Source organism: Entelurus aequoreus, linkage group LG23 (genome assembly GCF_033978785.1).
Source record: "Entelurus aequoreus isolate RoL-2023_Sb linkage group LG23, RoL_Eaeq_v1.1, whole genome shotgun sequence".
NCBI lineage: Eukaryota > Metazoa > Chordata > Actinopteri > Syngnathiformes > Syngnathidae > Entelurus > Entelurus aequoreus.
The window spans coordinates 44,036,888-44,054,480 of record NC_084753.1 but is presented as its reverse complement, the minus strand read 5'-3'; the positions used below and the strand labels follow the sequence as shown (position 1 = coordinate 44,054,480).

Sequence of the window (17,593 nt, the reverse complement as noted above, 5' to 3'; positions counted from 1 at the left end):
GTGAGCACAGCCTAGCCATCGAGAAAGGCCGCCATAGGCAGACCTGGCTCCCAAGAGAAGACAGACTGTGCAACCAATGCACACAGGGTGCGGTAGAAACTGAACTGCACTTCCTAACAACCTGCCCACTGTACCAAGACATCAGAGACATATACTTCCCACAAATGGCAAATACCCAAAGAGAGTTTGAAAACATGACAATTAACGACAAACTCCCATACCTACTGGGGGAAGTAAAGCAATGTGCAAACACAGCAGCAAGATTCGTGAGCCGTTGCGACAAGAAAAGGACATCCAATGGAATACAACCACCATAAAGACTATTCCTGCACTATTTGTACTATACGGACATCTGTACATAGATCTACCCACAAACAGAGCATATATGTTCAAATACACTTGGAAAACTGCTGCTATTTTTAAGCCATCTTTACTTGAATGTATACATATATGCATCTTTATTTAAACGTTTTGCACAACTCTATAGTTTATCTTATTTTATTACTATAATGTTATATTTTAATTAGTCTTAACATTTTTAAAGTTGCAATGTGACACAGCTCTGTTCACACAGCTCTTTAGTATAGTAGACCTATATTTTAATTGTACATAGTTTTAATTTCAATTTCAATAGGTGCTTAAGTTTGATACATTTTAATTGTTTTGATCCTTACTTGAATGTATACATATGCATCTTTATTTAAATGTTTTGCACAACTCTATAGTTTACCTTATTTTATTACTTTTTATTATTATAATCTTATATTTTAAATTAGTCTTAACATTTTTTAAAGCTGTAATGTGACACAGCTCTGTTCACACACATCTTTAGTATAGTAGACCTATATTTTAATTGTACATACTTTTAATTTCAATAGGTGCTTAAGTTTGATACATTTTAATTGTTTTGATTGATTGTTTTAATGCTGGCTTTGGCAATGTAAACGTTTGTTTCCCATGTCAATAAAGCCCCTTTGAATTGAATTGAATTGAATTGAATTGAGAGAGAGAGACAGAGAGAGAGAGAGAGAGAGAGAGAGAGAGAGAGAGAGAGAGAGAGAGAGAGAGAGAGAGAGAGAGAGAGAGAGAGAGAGAGAGAGACGCCATTAGTGGCAACACATTCCTCTCCCGGAGAAGCAAAACAGAAGATTTCGATGGTCTCACCGCAGCAAGCCGGGACTGGGACGCAGGGACTAGTCGGGACTGGGACTGGGACGGCGGGACTAGTCGGGACCGGGACGGAGGAACTAGTCGGGATTGTTCCGGTGGATGTTACGGAAGACTTTGATGTGGCTGCTGCTCTCCGCGGTGTGTGGACGTGCTCCGCCTAGGTAGGTGCATGCTAGCGGAATGTCCCCGGGATTACCACTCTCGGTCCGCCCGTCAAGCCGCGCTTGGGACCCGCGCGGCCTCGGAACACAGCTGGGCCGCGGAGCTCCACGGTCCCGCGTGTCCGCTTCGGGTGTGTTCCAAGTTGTTAGCCCGCGTTTGTGCGCTGATCCAGCGGTCATGCTAAGCTAGCACGGCTAGGCTAGCATGCTAAGCTAGCACCTAGCCCCGCAATCCTTAGCCAAATGTTGTGTTTCCCCCCCGCAATGTGTGTCCTTCTAGTGGGTACATGTTAGTGAACGGAACCGTGTGGGGTCGTCCGTGTCCCACAAGTGAAGAACCAGGACAGGTTTTGACGCATTAACGGCCTGACGACTGTCCTGTCCTGGCTGCTTCTGTTCGGGCTTCGGCCACCAAAGTTCGGACTGCAGAATAACGTTGGGAGGAGGCAGGCTGGACCAGAACCAGGACTTAAAAACCCGGAAAACACAAAGATTGTATTGCGACACACTGCTTTGGTCCTGGTCTACTTCTAGTCCTCCCACGGTTTTAGTCCTCTCCTTGTGGGTCTAGTTCTCCTGGACTCCCCCAGGACTACATGCTGACAGATAGACACAAGTCATCAATTATACTTACTTTACCCAAAAAGTCATCAAATTAATAACATCATCACTTTTTAATAAATGTAATTCACTTAGACCAGGGCTGTCAAACTCATTTTAGATGGGGGCCTGGTCAACAAGTCGGCATTTTTTTGGTCAAAAAGTCGGATTTTTTTCCAAGGGTCAAAAAGTCTGATATTTTTTTGTCAAAGTCGAAAACATTTTTAAGTGTCAAAAAGTCTGAATTTTTTTTTTTGTCAAAAAGTCAGATTTTTTTCTAAGTGCCAAAAAGTCTGATATTTTTTTGTCAAAAAGTTGAAAACATTTTTAAGTGTCAAAAAGTCAGATTTTTTTTTGTCAAAAAGTCAGATTTTTTTCTAAGTGCCAAAAAGTCTGATATTTTTTTGTCAAAAAGTTGAAAACATTTTTAAGTGTCAAAAAGTCTGATATTTTTTTGTCAAAAACTCAAAAACATTTTTAAGTGTCAAAAAGTCAGAATTTTTTCTGTGTCAAAAGTCAGAATTTTTTTTGTCAAAATCCGAATTTTATTTTAAGTGTCAAAAAGTCTGAATTTTTCCTGTGTCAAAAGTCAGAATTCTTTTTTTGTTAAAGTCGGAGTTTTATTTTAAGTGTCAAAGTCGGAATTTTTTCTAAGTGTCAAAAAATCTGATATTTTTTTGTCAAAAAGTTGAAAACATTTTCAAGTGTCAAAAAGTTGGAATTTTTACTGTCAAAGTCTGAATTTTATTCTAAGTGTCAATAAGTTTTTGAGTCTCAAAAAGTCAGAATTTTTTCTAAGAGTCAAAAAGTCGGGAATTTTTTTTGTCAAAAAGTAGGATTTTTTTCCGAGGGTCAAAAAATCTGATATTTTTTTTGTCAAAAAGTGGAAAACATTTTTAAGTGTCAAAAAGTCTGAATTTTTTTGGGTCAAAAAGTCAGATTTTTTTCCAAGTGTCAAAAAGTCAGATATTTTTTTGTCAAAAAGTCGAAAACATTTTTAAGTGTCAAAAAGTCAGAATTTTTCTGTGTCAAAAGTCTGAATTTTTTTTGTCAAAATCCGAATTTTATTTTAAGTGTCAAAAAGTCTGAATTTTTTCTGTGTCAAAAGTCAGAATTCTTTTTTGTTAAAGTCGGAATTTTATTTTAAGTGTCAAAGTCGGAATTTTTTCTAAGTGTCAAAAAATCTGATATTTTTTTGTCAAAAAGTCGAAAACATTTTTAAGTGTCAAAAAGTTGGAATTTTTACTGTCAAAGTCTGAATTTTATTCTAAGTGTCAATAAGTTTTTGAGTCTCAAAAAGTCAGAATTTTTTCTAAGAGTCAAAAAGTCTGAATTTTTTTTTGTCAAAAAGTTGGAATTTTTCTAAGCGTCAAAAAGTCAGAATTTTTTTTTGTCAATAAGTTGGAATTTTTCTAAGTGTCAAAAAATCTGATATTTTTTTGTCAAAAAGTCAAAAACATTTTTAAGTGTCAAAAAGTCTGAATTTTTTCTGTGTCAAGTCAGATTTTTTTTGTCAAAGTCAGAATTTTATTTTAAGTGTCAAAAAGTCAGAATTTTTTCTGAGTCTCAAAAAGTCCAGAATTTTTTCTAAGAGTCAAAAAGTCTGTCTTTTAGACAAAAAGTCTGAATTTTTTCCAAGAGTCAAAAAGTCTAAATTTTTTTTTGTCAAAAAGTGTACATTTTTCCAAGTGTCAAAAGGTCGGAATTTTTTCTACGTGTCAAAAAGTCGCACTTTTTTGAATTTTTTCCAAGTGTCAAAAAGTCGGAATTTTTTTGTCAAAAAGTCGGAATTTTTTTCTAGGTGTCAAAAAGTCTGATATTTTTTTGTCAAAAAGTCGAAAACATTTTTAAGTGTCAAAAAGTCAGAATTTTTTCTGTGTCAAAAGTCGGAATTCTTTTTTGTTAAAGTCGGAATTTTATTTTAAGTGTCAATAAGTTGGAATTTTTACTGTCAAAGTCTGAATTTTATTCTAAGTGTCAATAAGTTTTTGAGTCTCAAAAAGTCAGGGGCCGTACTTATCAAGCTTCTTAGAGTGCCATTTTACACTTCAGTCCTGAGAATTTGCGAAATTTAGTCCTACTCTCAAACTTAAGAATAAAAGCTTTTTATCAACGTTCTTAAGTCTAAGAATCACTCCTATTCTCCACGATATTTAAGAGACCTTCAGAGGTGTCTTAAGTGGTTAGGAGTTGCCAGCAGGGGATGGCACTGAGGCGAGAGAGACGTGCGCCAACGTTCAGGGAACGGAACAATGTTTTTTGTTTTTTTTGATGACGAGCAGCTGATCAAACGGTATCGTTTAGACAGAGCGGATATTATTTTTGTCACAGATTTAATACTTTTCGATTCCTTGTTGATTTCTGCATGTGTCTGCAGTGGGCTAGTATATATAGAGCCACCCACACCAGTTTCAAATTAGTTGCCTAATTAATGAATTGGAAAGAAAATGTTATGACAGTAGCGTATGTGTGTGGCCGTGAGGTGAGTGACGTCAGTGAGTGTGTGGGCGAGAGAAGAGAGGGAGCGGTAGCGTGAGTGCCGGCGGGGACTAGTTTGTTTTGTATTATTTCGTAGTTTATTGTCAAAATATACACTCCCATTGTCCAATTAAATATTTCCAAGATATTTCTTTATTCTTAGACAACGGATTCCATTCCGTGATTGGTCATTTCTACGGACACAGAAATGACGTCACCTAAAATTGCGTTTACGGCACATAGTAATGTCGTAATTCAGCTCTGAGTGTGACACTTAAGATTCAGTCCTACACTTCGCTGAAAGTGTGAGTAAGACGCTTGATAACTAACTTTTAAGTGCAGCTTTCAGCCAAGAATGTATTTACTCTTAAGTCAACTCTTAGCAGACTTCTTAGGAGTCATTCTAAGAAGCTTGATAAGTACGGCCCCAGATTTTTTTCTAAGAGTCAAAAAGTCGGAATTTTTTTTGTCAAAAAGTCAGAATTTTTTTTTGTCAAAAAGTTGGAATTTTTTTAAGTGTCAAAAAATCTGATATTTTTTTGTCAAAAAGTCGAAAACATTTTTAAGTCTCAAAAAGTCTGAATTTTTTTTTTTGTCAAAAAGTCAGATTTTTTTCTAAGTGTCAAAAAGTCTGATATTTTTTTGTCAAAAAGTCGAAAACATTTTTAAGTGTCACAAAGTCAGAATTTTTTCTGTGTCAAAAGTCAGAATTTTTTTGTCAAAATCAGAATTTTATTTTAAGTGTCAAAAAGTCAGAATTTTTGCTGTGTCAAAAGTCAGAATTCTTTTTTTGTTAAAGTCGGAATTTTATTTCAAGTGTCAAAGTCGGAATTTTTTCTAAGTGTCAAAAAGTCTATTTTTTTGTCAAAAAGTCGAAAACATTTTTAAGTGTCAAAAAGTCTGAATTTTTTTTTGTCAAAAAGTCAGATTTTTTTCTAAGTGTCAAAAAGTCTGGGGCCGTACTTATCAAGCTTCTCAGAATTACTCCTAAGAAGTCTGCTAAGAGTTGACTTAAGAGTAAATACATTCTTGGCTGAAAGCTGCACTTAAAAGTTAGTTATCAAGCGTCTTACTCACACTTTCAGCGAAGTGTAGGACTGAATCTTAAGTGTCACACTCAGAGCTGAATTACGACATTACTATGTGCCGTAAACGCAATTTTAGGTGACGTCATTTCTGTGTCCATAGAAATGACCAATCACGGAAGGGAATCCGTTGTCTAAGAATAAAGAAATATCTTGGAAATATTTAAGTGGACAATGGGAGTGTATATTTTGACAAGAAACTACAAAATAATACAAAACAAACTAGTCCCCGCCGGCACTCACGCTACCGCTCCCTCTCTTCTATCGCCCACACACTCACTGACGTCACTCACCTCACGGCCACACACATACGCTACTGTCATAACATTTTCTTTCCAATTCATTAATTAGGCAACTAATTTGAAACTGGTGTGGGTGGCTCTATATATACTAGCCCACTGCAGACACATGCAGAAATCAACAAGGAATCGAAAAGTATTAAATCTGTGACAAAAATAATATCCGCTCTGTCTAAACGATACCGTTTGATCAGCTGCTCGTCATCAAAAAAAACAAAAAACATTGTTCCGTTCCCTGAACGTTGGCGCACGTCTCTCTCGCCTCAGTGCCATCCCCTGCTGGCAACTCCTAACCACTTAAGACACCTCTGAAGGTCTCTTAAATATCGTGGAGAGTAGGAGTGATTCTTAGACTTAAGAACGTTGATAAAAAGCTTTTATTCTTAAGTTTGAGAGTAGGACTAAATTTCGCTAATTCTCAGGACTTAAGTGTAAAATGGCACTCTAAGAAGCTTGATAAGTACGGCCCCAGATATTTTTTTGTCAAAAAGTTGAAAACATTTTTAAGTGTCAAAGTCGGAATTTTTTCTAAGTGTCAAAAAATCTGATATTTACTTGTCAAAAAGTCGAAAACATTTTTAAGTGTCAAAAAGTTGGAATTTTTACTGTCAAAGTCTGAATTTTATTCTAAGTGTCAAGTTTTTGAGTCTCAAAAAGTCCAAATTTTTTCTAAGAGTCAAAAAGTCGGAATTTTTTTTTGTCAAAAAGTTGGAATTTTTCTGTGTCAAAAAGTCTATTTTTTTGTCAAAAAGTCGAAAATATTTTTAAGTGTCAAAAAGTCAGAATTTTTTCTGTGTCAAAAAGTCAGAATTTTTTCTGTGTCAAAAGTCAGAATTTTTTTTGTCAAAATCCAAATTTTATTTTAAGTGTCAAAAAGTCAGAATTTTTTCTGTCAAAAGTCAGAATTCTTTTTTTGTTAAAGTCGGAATTTTTTCCAAGTGTCAAAAAATCTGATATTTTTTTGTCAAAAAGTCGAAAACATTTTTAAGTGTCAAAAAGTTGGACATTTTACTGTCAAAGTCTGAATTTTTTTCCAAGTGTCTAAGTTTTTGAGTCTCAAAAAGTCAGAATTTTTTCTAAGAGTCAAAAAGTCGGAATTTTTTTTTGTCAAAAAGTTGGAATTTTTGTAAGTGTCAAAAAGTCAGAATTTTTTTTTGTCAAAAAGTTGGAATTTTTCTAAGTGTCAAAAAATCAGATATTTTTTTGTCAAAAAGTCTAAAACATTTTTAAGTGTCAAAAAGTCTGAATTTTTTCTGTGTCAAGTCAGATTTTTTTTTGTCAAAGTCCAAATTTTATTTTAAGTGTCAAAAAGTTAGAATTTTTTCTGAGTCTCAAAAAGTCAGAATTTTTTCTAAGAGTCAAAAAGTCTGTCTTTTTTTAGACAAAAAGTCTAAAAAAATTTTTTGTCAAAAAGTGTACATTTTTCCAAGTGTCAAAAGGTTGGAATTTTTTCTACGTGTCAAAAAGTCTAAATTTTTTTGGTCAAAAAGTCTGAATTTTTTCTAGTTGTCAAAAAGTCATACTTTTTTGAATTTTTTCTAAGTGTCAAAAAGTCTGAATTTTTTTGTCAAAAAGTCTGAATTTTTTTGTCAAAAAGTCGGATTTTTTTCCAAGTGCCAAAAAGTCGGAATTTTTTTCTAGGTGTCAAAAAGTCTGAATTTTTTTTGTCAAATAGTCTGAATTTTTTCTAAGTGTCAAAAAGTCACAATTTTCTTATATATATATATATATATTTTTTTTAATATATATATATTTTTTATTTTAATTTTTTTGTCCTGTCCAGCTTCTTAGGCAAATCATATAGTAGATGTAGATGCCCATGTCGGCTGTTCACATTTACTTTACAAAAGAGATGTGTAGGAAACTTCTCTTGTTGCCTTATTTGTATTTGACTTTATTAAATGTATTTTTATTATCATTTGGTCGCAATTTTTTCTAAGAGTAAAAAAGTCGGAATTTTTACTGTGTCAGAAAGTCGGAATTTTTTCTGTGTCAGAAAGTCGGAATTTGTTCTAAGTGTAAAAAGAAGGCATTTTTTTGTAAGTGTCAAAAAGTCAGAATTTTTTTTTTGTCAAAAAGTTGGAATTTTTCCAAGTGTCAAAAAATCTGATATTTTTTTGTCAAAAAGTCAAAAACATTTTTAAGTGTCAAAAAGTTGGAATTTTTACTGTCAAAGTCTGAATTTTATTCTAAGTGTCAATAAGTTTTTGAGTCTCAAAATTCGGAATTTTTTCTAAGTGTCAAAGTCTGAATTTTTTTTGTCAAAAAGTCGGAATTTTTTCAAAGTGCCAAAAAAGTCGGAATTTTTTCCAAGTGTCAAAAAAGCAGTGTTCAGAAAAGTAATCAAATTATAGTTACTTTACCCAAAAAGTAATCAAATTAATAACCTATCCATCCATCCATTTTCTACCGCTTGTCCCTTTTGGGTTCGCGGGGGGTGCTGGAGTCTATCTCCTAATCCCTCTTTAATAAATGTAATTCACTTAGACCAGGGGTGTCAAAGTCATGTTAGATGGGGGGCCACATGGAGACAAATCTACTCCCAAGTGGGCCGGACTGGTAAAATCACGGCACGATAACTTAAAAATAAAGACAACTTCAGATTGTTTTCTTTGTTTAAAAATAGAACAAGCACATTCTGAAAATGTAGAAGTCATAATGTTGTTGTTTTTGTTTTACACTTATATGTTGCGGTTAATAGTATTCTATCTTTGTTTGTCCTTATTTATACTTTCTGAATAAATGATGTGATAATGTTCATCAGTCAACTCATTGCTGTTCATTTTCATTCTATCAAGATAAATAAATAATATCAAAATGAAACTACAGGATGTTATTTATGTAGTTTGATCATTTTCCTCGACTGATGTACTAACATCATGTGCTTTATTTTGTACATATGTAGCATCATCTACAAAGAATTGCTATTGCGACATCCAGTGGACACATTTAGAACAGCAGTTTCATTCAAAAATTTCCGGTTAATTTTTATACTTAGCAAACTCCTCCCGCGGGCCGGATAAAACCTGTTCGGAGGCCGTACGTTTGACACCCCTGACTTAGATACTTAATGAATAAAACACTCAGCACATGCAGTGGTGACGTTTCATGAGAGCGGAGTGTGCGTGGCCAAACTTTTTCCATTGAGGGCCACACACTGAAAAATCAAAGCATGCACTTTCAAAACCTTTTGGGGCCCCCCTCGATTTTGGTCACTGTTAAAGGCCCTGGGGACCCAAAAGGGTCTCAGTCAAAATGTTAATTTATATTTTATACATTCAAGACTCTCTATGGATCGACTTCAGATCTATCCGTTGCCATAACTTTGTAAAAAAAACAAAAAAGTTGTGTTTTATGCCCTTTTTTCCTAAATAAAACCCCATTTTTTTTTATATGGCAAAACAACACGAAACAGGCAATATTTTCCCCAAAATGTTTTTTACAATTAACTATTTGATCTGAAGGTTGTTTTTTTCACAGGTGTTTTTTTTCTCAGTCTTAAAAGTGGTAAAAATATGTAATTCATTATTATTTATTTTATTATTTATTTGTATTATTTATTTTAAATTGTAATTCTTTTTTTCTTTCTTTTGGTCTTTTTTGTCATACACAAATGGTAAACACACAAAATACGCAACATTGTACCCCCAAAAATATTTAAAAGTGGATTATTTGATGCGAAGTAATTTTTGTATGCATAGATTGTCATTTTTTCAATGATAGGCAATTTTAAATCGCACAAAAAATATAAAATCATAATAAAATAAGTCCTACATTATTTGATTTTTATTTGATGCCTAAATCTCTAAATAAGCCTGAGCTCTATAAAGTTTGGTTTTAATTTTTGTCTTTTTGTGTTTTCTTTGTTAAAGAAATCACAGTTTTTTATGGCAAAAATACCAAAATATGCAATGTTCCCCCCCACTTTTCAAAGTGGAATATTTGATGTGTGAAATAATTGGAGCCTTAAATATGTAAATAATTCATAACACATTGATTTAAATTCATAACATTTTTGAACAATGAGTGTTTAAAAATATGACACTAAAGGTCTTAGGGACCCAACATGGTCTAAGTTATTAAAGTGTTAAAAATAAGTCATACGTTATTTTTTTTTTTTTTAACCGTCATTGTTAAAAAATAATGATGAATTGTTATGAACTATTTACCTATTTAAAGCTCCAATTATTTCACATCAAATGTTTCATTTTGAAAAATATTTGGGGGAAAATGTTGCATTTTTTTTCTTTGAAAATCAATGGCATAAAACATAAACATTTTTTTTATTTTTTTTTATTTCATACAATTTTTGAACAATGACTGTTTAAAAATATGACACTAAAGGCCCCGGGGACCCAAAATGGTCTGTTATTTAAATGTTAAAAATAAGTCGTAAATTATTATTATTATTATTATTATTATAATTGTTTTAACCATCATTGTTCATAAATAATGAATTGTTATGACCTATTTACCTATTTAAGGCTCCAATTGTTTTATATCAAATATTTAATTTTGAAAACATTTTGGGGAAAATGTTGTATATTTTGTTTTTTTTCTTTGAAAATGAATGGTATAAAACAAAAAGAAAAAAAGAAGACAATTTTATTTTTTATTTCATTTCATAACATTTTTGAACAATGACTGTTTAAAAATATGTCACTAAAGGGACCCAAAATGTTATTTAAGTGTTAAAAATAAGTCCTACAATATTATATATATTATTTTTTTTAACCGTCATTATTCAAATATAATGAATTATATTTGAATTATTTAATTATTTAAGGCTCCAATTGTTTCACATCAAATATTTCATTTTGAAAAATATTTTGGGGAAAATGTTGCATATTATGTTTTTTTATCTTTAAAATTAATGGCATTAAACAAAACAAAACAAAAAAATTTTTTATTTTTATTTTATTTTATTTTAGAACATTTTTGATCAATGGCTGTTTAAAAATATGACACTAAAGGCCCCAGGGACCCAAAATGGTCCCAGTTATTTAAGTGTTAAAAATAAGTCATACGTTATTAAAGGCCTACTGAAACCCACTACTACCGACCACGCAGTCTGATAGTTTATATATCAATGATGAAATCTTAACATTATAACACATGCCAATACGGCCGGGTTAACTTATAAAGTGACATTTTAAATTTGCCGCTAAACTTCCGGTTCGAAACGCCTCTGAGGATGACGTATGCGCGTGACGTAGCCCGACGAACACGGGTATGCCTTCCACATTGAAGCCGGTACGAAAAAGCTCTGTTTTCATTTCATAATTCCACAGTATTCTGGACATCTGTGTTCGTGAATCTGTTTCAATCATGTTCATTGCATTATGGAGAAGGAAGCCAAGCAAGCAAAGAAGAAAGTTGTCGGTGCGAAATGGACGTATTTTTCGAACGTAGTCAGCCACAACAGTACACAGCCGGCGCTTCTTTGTTTACATTCCCGAAAGATGCAGTCAAGATGGAAGAACTCGGATAACAGAGACTCTAACCAGGAGGACTTTTGATTTGGATACACAGACGCCTGTAGAGAACTGGGACAACACAGACTCTTACCAGGATTACTTTGATTTGGATGACAAAGACGCAGACGTGCTACTGTGAGTATGCAGCTTTGGCTTTTTTTTGCGTATGTACGTAACTTTTTTAAAATATATAAGCTTTATGAACCTTGGGTTAGGTGAACGGTCTTTTGGGCTGAGTGATTGTGTGTGTTGATCATGTGTTTGAATTGTATTGGCGTGTTCTATGGAGCTAGGAGCTAGCAGAGGAGCTAGGAGCTAGCATAACACGTACCGTACCGTAAGTGCGCGTCACGTACGTAACTTTTTAAAAATATATAAGCTTTATGAACCTTGGGTTAGGTGAACGGTCTTTTGGGCTGAGTGATTGTGTGTGTTGATCGGGTGTTTGAATTGTATTGGCGTGTTCTATGGAGCTAGGAGCTAGCAGAGGAGCTAGGAGCTAGCATAACAAACACGCAGGTGTTATTATGCAGGATTAATTTGTGGCATATTAAATATAAGCCTGGTTGTGTTGTGGCTAATAGAGTATATATATGTCTTGTGTTTATTTACTGTTGTAGTCATTCCCAGCTGAATATCAGGTACCGTGAGTATGCAGCCTTGGCTGCTAAACATTCGATAACTTGACCGTATGTGCGCGTCACGTACGTAACTTTTTAAAAATATATAAGCTTTATGAACCTTGGGTTAGGTAAACGGTCTTTTGGGCTGAGTGATTGTGTGTGTTGATCAGGTGTTTGAATTGTATTGGCGTGTTCTATGGAGCTAGGAGCTAGCAGAGGAGCTAGGAGCTAGCATAACAAACACGCAGGTGTTTTTATGCAGGATTAATTTGTGGCATATTAAATATAAGCCTGGTTGTGTTGTGGCTAATAGAGTATATATATGTCTTGTGTTTATTTACTGTTGTAGTCATTCCCAGCTGAATATCAGGTCACCCCCGGCTCTCACAGCATCTTCCCTATCTGAATAGCTTCAACTCCCCACTAGTCCTTCACTTGCACTTTACTCATCCACAAATCTTTCATCCTCGCTCAAATTAATGGGGAAATTGTCGCTTTCTCGGTCCGAATCTCTCTCACTTCATGCGGCCATCATTGTAAACAATAGGGAACTTTGCGTATATGTTCAACTGACTACGTCACGCTACTTCCGGTAGGTGCAAGCCTTTTTTTTATCAGATACCAAAAGTTGCAATCTTTATCGTCGTTGTTCTATACTAAATCCTTTCAGCAAAAATATGGCAATATCGCGAAATGATCAAGTATGACACATAGAATAGATCTGCTATCCCCGTTTAAATAAAAAAAATTCATTTCAGTAGGCCTTTAATATTATTTATTTTAACTGTCATTGTTAAAAAAATAACAATGAATTGTTATGAACTATTTACCTATTTTAGGCTCCAATTGTTTTGTATCAAATATTTCATTTTGTAAAATATTACGGGGACAATGTTGCATATTTTGTTTTGTTTTCTTTGAAAATGAATGGCACAAAACGTAAACAAAAGAAGAAAATGTAATTTTCTATTTTATTTCATAACATTTTTGAACAATGAGTGTTTAAAAATGTGACACTAAAGGCCTACTGAAATGAATTTTTTTTATTTAAACGGGGATAGCAGATCTATTCTATGTGTCATACTTGATCATTTCGCGATATTGCCATATTTTTGCTGAAAGGATTTAGTATAGAACAACGACGATAAAGATTGCAACTTTTGGTATCTGATAAAAAAAAGGCTTGCACCTACCGGAAGTAGCGTGACGTAGTCAGTTGAACATATACGCAAAGTTCCCTATTGTTTACAATGATGGCCGCATGAAGTGAGAGAGATTCGGACCGAGAAAGCGACAATTTCCCCATTAATTTGAGCGAGGATGAAAGATTTGTGGATGAGTAAAGTGCAAGTGAAGGACTAGTGGGGAGTTGAAGCTATTCAGATAGGGAAGATGCTGTGAGAGCCGGGGGTGACCTGATATTCAGCTGGGAATGACTACAACAGTAAATAAACACAAGACATATATATACTCTATTAGCCACAACACAACCAGGCTTATATTTAATATGCCACAAATTAATCCTGCATAAAAACACCTACGTGTTTGTTATGCTAGCTCCTAGCTCCTCTGCTAGCTCCTAGCTCCATAGAACACGCCAATCCAATTCAAACACCTGATCAACACACACAATCACTCAGCCCAAGAGACCGTTTACCTAACCCAAGGTTCATAAAGCTTATATATTTTTAAAAAGTTACGTACGTGACGCGCACATACGGTCAAGTTATCGAATGTTTAGCAGCCAAGGCTGCATACTCACGGTACCTGATATTCAGCTGGGAATGACTACAACAGTAAATAAATACAAGACATATATATACTCTATTAGCCACAACACAACCAGGCTTATATTTAATATGCCACAAATTAATCCTGCATAATAACACCTGCGTGTTTGTTATGCTAGCTCCTAGCTCCTCTGCTAGCTCCTAGCTCCATAGAACACGCCAATACAATTCAAACACCTGATCAACACACACAATCACTCAGCCCAAAAGACCGTTCACCTAACCCAAGGTTCATAAAGCTTATATATTTTTAAAAAGTTACGTACGTGACGCGCACGTACGGTACGGTACGTGTTATGCTAGCTCCTAGCTCCTCTGCTAGCTCCTAGCTCCATAGAACACGCCAATACAATTCAAACACATGATCAACACACACAATCACTCAGCCCAAAAGACCGTTCACCTAACCCAAGGTTCATAAAGCTTATATATTTTAAAAAAGTTACGTACATACGCAAAAAAAAGCCAAAGCTGCATACTCACAGTAGCACGTCTGCGTCTTTGTCATCCAAATCAAAGTAATCCTGGTAAGAGTCTGTGTTGTCCCAGTTCTCTACAGGCGTCTGTGTATCCAAATCAAAAGTCCTCCTGGTTAGAGTCTCTGTTATCCGAGTTCTTCCATCTTGACTGCATCTTTCGGGAATGTAAACAAAGAAGCGCCGGCTGTGTACTGTTGTGGCTGACTACGTTCGAAAAATACGTCCATTTCGCACCGACAACTTTCTTCTTTGCTTGCTCGGCTTCCTTCTCCATAATGCAATAAACATGACTGAAACAGATTCACGAACACAGATGTCCAGAATACTGTGGAATTATGAAATGAAAACAGAGCTTTTTCGTATCGGCTTCAATGTGGAAGGCATACCCGTGTTCGCCGGGCTACGTCACGCGCATACGTCATCCTCAGAGGCGTTTCCAACCGGAAGTTTAGCGGCAAATTTAAAATGTCACTTTATAAGTTAACCCGGCCGTATTGGCATGTGTTATAATGTTAAGATTTCATCATTGATATATAAACTATCAGACTGCGTGGTCGGTAGTAGTGGCTTTCAGTAGGCCTTTAAAGGTCTTAGGGACCCAACATGGTCTCAGTCATTAAAGTGTTAAAAAATAAGTAATATCATTTTATTTTTTTTTAACCGTCATTGTTCATAAATAATGAATTGTTATGAACTATTTACCTATTAAAGGCTCCAATTGTTTCACATCAAATATTTCATTTTGAAAAATATTTTGGGGAAAATGTTGCATATTTTGGTTTTTTTATCTTTGAAAATGAATGGCATAAAACATAAAAAAAAATAAAAAAATGTATTTTATTTTATAACATTTTTGAACAGTGACTGTTTAAAATGATGTCACTAAAGGCCCCGGGACCCAAAATGATCTCAGTCATTTATTATTATTATTATTATTATTATTATTTGTTTTTACCGTCATTGTTCAAAAATAATGATGAATTGTTATGAACTATTTAGCTATGTAAGGCTAGAGTGATATTATTTGTATTGGAAGATAAGATTAAATTGTGATAACATGTAACCACAACGTTCAAATTGAATCCCTATTTCATTTCTTTGGGGATAAATATGGACTGATACGAAGAAAAATACACAATCGTAAGTTAGAGTTGTAGTTATCGATTATTTTAGTAACCAGGCATCGGTTATTTTGTTCGGTGAATCGGACAAACTCACTTGGCCCAAAACACGACTTCAAAAACCCCCACAAAAAAAATCTTCCTTTTTACCTTTAGTTTACCTTTTTGTTTCCTTCTTTTACCTTCTATTTTCATTCTAATTACCGTCTTTGATCATCTTTTATCTTCTATATCGCTTTTTTACCTTTTATTTACATTATTTTACATTGTATTTTCTTCTTATCTTCTATTTACCCTATTTGTTTGTCTTTTACCTTCTATATTTTAAATTAGTTTTACCTTCTATTTTCTTTCTTTTATCTTCTAGTTTACTCCTATTTACATTCTTTGATTGTCTTTTACCTTCTATATTCCCTTTTTTTAACCTTTTATTTACATTTTATTCACCTTTTTTGACCTTCTATTTAACTTATTTGACCTTCTGTTTTCCTTCTATTCACCATCTTATACCTTCTGTATCCCTTTTTTAACCTTTTATTGACATTATTTTACATGTTAATATTCCTTCTTTGACCTTCTATTTACCTACTTTGACCTTCTATTTAACTTATCTTACCTTCTACTTAACCTCTTTTTACCTTCTATTTTCCTTCTTTGTACCTTCTTTGATTGTCCTTCTATATCGCCCCCCTTTTTCTACCTTTTTATTTACATTATTTTACATGATAGTTTCCTTTAATATCTTCTTTTACCTTCTATTTAACTTATTTTACCTTCTGTTTACCTTAATTAACTTCTAAATACTTTCTATTACCTTCTTTGAACATATTTTCCCTTGGTTTACATTCTATTCTCCTTTTTTTTACCGTTTTAGTTACATTTATTTAACCTCTATTTTTTTTACCTTGAATTTACCTTCTTTAACCTTATTTGATATTTTTACCTCCTATATTCCTTCTTTCACATTTTATTTACCTTCCTTTACCTTTTATGTAACTTCTTATAACTTTTATTTAAATTATTCTACCTTCTATTGAACTTGTTTTACCTTCTATTTACCTAATTGTACCTTGTTTTATCATATTACCTCCTGTATTCCTTCTTTTACATTTTATTTACCTTCGTTTACCTTCTATATAACTTATTTTTTAACTGTTCTTTTTAACTTCTTTGGCCATCTTTTTTCTTTTTTTTTTTACATTTGATTACCATCTTTTACCTTCTATATAACGTATTGTACCTTTTATTTACCTTATCCTTATCTTTATTTACTTTCCTTTTTTTTTTACCTGTCCCTTTGTGTACCTTTTATTTACCTTTTTTTACCTTCTATATTCCTTCTTTTACATGGTTTAAATTCTATTCACTTTTTTTTTTTTTTACATTTTTATCTTTTTTTAAATTTTACTTGACCTTATTTCTTATATTTTTACTTTCCTAATTACCAGTAATGCACTGTAAAAAAACAAAACAAAAACGGCAGTAGATTATACGGTAAAAAAACGGCTTTTATTTTTTTTTACGGTAAAATTCCTGCGACTGACCTGTCAGGTTTTTTTTTACGGGGAAATCTACAGATCATACGATCAAAAAATGTTGCTAGATTTTATTGCAAGTTGCTTATTTTTGTAAAAGCCCATCTAAAGGTTGTGAATACTGGCTAAATGTAGCAATGCTAGGTTGTGTTTGTGGTGCTCCAAATGTGTTTGTAGCGGCAAATGTCAGGGAAAACTGCTTTTCATTTGAAATATTTTTTCAAATGAGAAATTGTTGGAAAGACAAAAACAAAAACAAAAAAACATGCTCGGCGATAAAGCCATTTTATCCGTCTTTTATCCAATTTTTTTTCCCTTAGCGGAGATTCACACGCTCATAACGAAACAGTCAATTATAAAGTCAATTTTTTTTGTTTGACTTTCAATACCAAAATATCTATAGATCAACTTTAGATCCATATTTGGCGTAAAATTTCACATAAAAATTTTTTTTTATGCCCGTTTTGTCGAAAAAAACCCTGTTTTTATATACACACACAAAATACGCAATTTTTCCCCAAAAAAATATCAAAAGTAGAAAATTTGATGTGTTGGCACAAAAAAAAATGAAAGCATGCAAGGTGCATTTTGATATTTTAAATTTTAAATGTTTTTGTTTTTACGTTCAATGCTAAAATTTCTATAGATCAACTTTAGATCCATCTTTGGCGTGAAGTTTTACTTAAAAAAAAAGTTTTATGCCCGTTTTGTCGAAGAAAACCCTGTTTTTATAGTACACACACAAAATATGCAATTTTTCCCCCAAAAAATATTA

At 33.5% G+C, this 17,593-nt stretch overlaps 1 protein-coding gene across 1 annotated transcript in view; it reads left to right on the top strand.

The window, feature by feature from the left end:
- Positions 1-1,091: 1,091 nt before the first annotated feature.
- LOC133640355 (rho GTPase-activating protein 5-like) overlaps positions 1,092-17,593 on the top strand; it is a 77,987-nt gene continuing 61,485 nt past the window's right edge. The window contains exon 1 of the mRNA XM_062033726.1: positions 1,092-1,331. The gene's annotated coding sequence lies outside the window, so the exon portion shown is untranslated. The remainder of the gene's footprint in view (positions 1,332-17,593) is intronic.